We start from the raw sequence: 4055 nt of genomic DNA, 5'->3' as shown, positions 1-4055 counted from the left end.
ATCCCTCTGGATCCCCCTAAATTCCCTAATCCCCAGGAACCGCCCCAGCACCCCGGGGACCACCCGGGCCTGCTTGATTCCTCCTGAACCCCATGGATCCCTCCAGATCCCCCTGGACCCCCTCAGGATCCCCAAACCTCTGGGAAACCCCCCAGCACCCAAGGGCCTCCCCCAATCCCCCTGGATGCCCTGGGGACCCCCAAACCCCTGGGATCTCCCCGGATCCCTCCAGATCCCCCTGGAATCCCCAGAGCCCTGGGAAACTCCCAGCACCCCAGTGATCCCCTCTGGTCCCCCCAGATCCCTTGGGGGTCCCCAAAGCCCACAGACCCCCCCCAGCACCCCAGGGACCCCCCTAAATTTCTGGGATGCCCCCAGCACCCAGGGGACCCTCTGTGACCCCCCCCCCCCAGATCCTTTGGGGATCCCTAAACCCCCCTGGACTCCCCAGCATTCAGGGCCCCCCCCAGACCCTGGGACCACCCCGGGATCCCCCAATTCCCCCCACCCAGATGCCTGGGTCCCCCCTGAACCCCTTGGGTGCCCCCCCCCCGGCCCCGGACGCCTGGGTCCCCCGCACCCACCTTCTCCAGGCGGGTCTCGAACTCGGCAATCTCGGCCTCAGCCTCCTCGATGGCAGCCCTGGGGGCACAGGGGGGTTTGGGGGGTCACGGGGGGGATTTGGGGGGTCACGGGGGGATTTGGGGGGTCACGGGTGCATCTGGGGGTGCAGAGGGATGGGAGAGGTTTGGGGTCCCTGGACTTTTGGGGGTCCCCAGGGTGTTTTCAGGGTCCTGGTGACAGTTTCAAAGTCCCCAGAACTTTTTCAGGGTCCCAGTGGCAGTTTTCAGGTCCCCAGGATGTTTTCAGGGTCTCGGGGACAGTTTCAGGGTCCCCAGGGGTGGTTTTAGGGTCCCCAGGATGTTTTCAGGGCCCCCAATGACAGTTTTTGGGCCCCCAGGGGCGGTTTCAAGGTCCCCAGGTGGTTTTTGGGGTCCCCAGGGGCAGTTTCTAGGCCCCCCAGGGGTGGTTTCAGGACTCCCAGGATGTTTATGAGGTCCGGGTGGCAGTTTCCAGGCCCCCAGGGGCAGTTTTGGGGCCCCTAGGATGTTTTCGGGGTCCCCAGGGGCAGTTTCCAGGCCCCCAGGGGTGGTTTCAGGGGCCTGACGGCAGTTTGTGGGCCCCCAGGGGGCGGTTTCAGGGTCCCCAGGATTTTTTGGGGGTCCAAGTGGCGGTTTCCAGGCCTCCCCCCTCGGCGTTTTTGGGGCGCCCAGGTGTTTTTGGGGTCCCAGGTGTTTTCGGGGTGGGGGTCGGGCCCCGGCCAAGGCCTGCGGTCGCCGGCGCGCTTCCGGCGCTGCATCCTGTGGGCGCCGTCGCCGTGGCAACGCCGTGACATCACGGGGGCGGGCGGGGGGGGGCCCCGAAACCGCCGCCGGGGGCCCGCCCGCAGCGACATGGCCGCCGCCGCCCTGGCCCTCGTGCGAGACGCGGACCCTCGTGTGAGACCAGAGCCTCTGAGCCCCGCCCCCTCGTGCAAGCCCCGCCCCCTCGTGCAAGCCCCGCCCCCTCTGGGGACACGCACGTGGGTGCGAGGCCGTGCAAAGTTGCGTGTGCCCGGTGGCCGCACACGCGTGTGCGACCCGTGTGAACCTGCGCGTCCCCCGGAGCCGCACACGCGTGTGCGAGCCCCCCCCCCCCCCCGCCGCTTCCGGCCCCTCCCCGGCTCACCGGCGCGTGCAAAGCCCAGGGAACCGCTTCCGCCCCGGGCAGGGGGGGGTCCTGCACAAGGGGGGGGGCCCCCATCCCCCCCCTCGACCTGCCCTGGGGTTTGGGGGGGTCTGGGGGGGCTGAGGGGGGTCCGGGGAGGTTGGGGGTGGGGAGTTGGGGGCCCCAAGGAGGGTCCAGGGGGGTTGGGGGGGGCCTGGGGGGTCGCTTGGGGATTCGAGGCAGTTTGGGGGGGGCTCTGGGGGGCTTTGGGGGGACCCTGCTGCTCCTGGGGGGGTTTTGAGGGGGGTCCTGGAGGTCCTGGGGGGGGACAGGGGGTGTTTGGGGGTACTGGGGGGGTCGGGGGGCTTCTAAAGGTCCCAGGGGGTCTGGGGAAGTTTGGGGGGCCCCGGGGGGGGGGCCCAGTCCAGGGGGATGCTCAGGATGGGGGGGTCCGATCCCAGGGGGTCCCGGGAGGGGTAACGGGGGGGGGGGTCCCGCTGCGGGGGGGGGTCCCAGGGATCCCGGGGGGGTCCCAGAGGTGATGGGGGGCCCTGGGGGGTCCCAGAGGTGATGGGGGCCCCGGGGGGGGGTCAGGGGGGGTCCCGGGGGTGATGGGGGGCTCCGGGGGGGGTGCTGGGGGTCCCAGGGGGGTCCCAGGAGTGTCGGGGGGTCCCGGGGGTGTCAGGGGGCCCCGGGGGGGTCCCGGGGGGGCCGGTACCTGAACCAGGGCGAGTCCTTGAGACACTCCTCGAAGTCCAGCTTCACCGTCATCCCGGGTGCCGGGGGGGGGGCCCGGGGGTCGCCAAAGTCCCCGGGGGGGTCGGGGGGGTCCCCGGGGGGGGTCAGGGGGGGCCCCAGGGGGGTCCCCGAGGTCCCCGGGGGGGTCAGAGGGCGGCGGGCGGCGGCGGTGCCGGGTGGCGGCAGGCGGCGACGGGGCAGCACGAGGCGGCGGCTCCGCCCCGGGGCGGGACGGGGGGGGACACGGGGACGGGGACAGGGACGGGGACACTGGGATGGGGGGACATCGGGACGGGGACGGGGATGGGGACAGGGATGGGGACACCGGGATGGGGATGGAGACACCGAGATGGGGACAGGGACAACGGGATGGGGACGGGGATGGGGACACTGGGGCACAGACGGGGATGGAGACACCGAGGTGGGGACGGGGACAGGGACACGGGGTTGGGGAGAGGAAGAGGGATGGGAACCGGGATGGGGACGGGGACACTAGGATGGGGATGGGGATGGGGACAGGGATGGGGAGACCAGGATGGGGACAGGGATAGGGACACTAGGATGGGGACAGGGACACCAGGATGGGACACGGATGGGGACAGGGATGGGGACACCGTGATGGGGACAGGGACAGGGATAGGGACACTGGGATGGGGACGAGGACCGGGACAGGGACATTGGGATGGGGACAGGGACTTCGGGATGGGGACAGGGATAGGGACACTGGGATGGGGATGGGGACAGGGACTGGGATGGGGACACTAGGATGGGGACAGGGATGGGGATACTGAGATTGGGGATACTGGGATGGGGACGGGGACACCGGGACCGGGGGGGGGGTTCAGGGGGGTCCCAGGTGTCCGGGCCCCTGCCCCCGGGGGGGGCCCAGGCGTCCGGGCGCGGCCGCCGGCGCCACCTGGTGGCCGCGGCCCGGGGGGGCGGGGCCTCATTAGCATAATTACGGCCACGCTAATGAGGGACCCCGGGAGAAGCGTCACCCGCGAGGCCCTGCCCAGCGCTTGGGCTCGGCTGTGCTCCTAAACGCTGCGTAATTAAGCTTTCATTAATCATTAATTACCTGTTAATTAACTCTTAATTAGCGTTATCAGCTAATAAACGCGCTCGGGGTTGCTCCTGGCAGCTCTCAGCACTAATTAGCCGCCCCGCGTCTCGCTCGCCAGCACGGGGCCTGCCAACCCCCGCGGTTGGCCCGCACTAATTAGCGCTGGTTAATTAAGCTATTGTTTTCGGCAGTTGCCAGGCCGGGCCCCGTGCCCATGGCAACCGTTGCGCGGACTGGCGGCCCCGCGCGCCACTCTGCCGTCAAGGAGCGTGGCGGCGGCGCGACACCGCCGTAAATCAAAAGCCCGCCCTACCAAGCCAGCTGCCACGCTGTCGTAAAGTGAAGGCGTTCCTGCCTGGCGGCGTGTCGCGAAACGTCGGGGAGCTTCCGCGCCCGGCGGCAGGAGGGCGGCCGCGGCGCCGCCGAGCGCGGCGCCGCCGTTCCCTCCTGCCGCAAAGCGTCGCGAAAGCTGCTCTTGACGGCCGCGTCGCCCGCCGGGCCCCGTTGCCGCCGGTGCCGTGAAGCGCGGCGGCGGCGGCGCAGCGGG

Source organism: Apteryx mantelli, chromosome 40, assembly GCF_036417845.1.
Source record: "Apteryx mantelli isolate bAptMan1 chromosome 40, bAptMan1.hap1, whole genome shotgun sequence".
Classification (NCBI taxonomy): domain Eukaryota; kingdom Metazoa; phylum Chordata; class Aves; order Apterygiformes; family Apterygidae; genus Apteryx; species Apteryx mantelli.
This window is presented reverse-complemented; position numbering follows the sequence as displayed.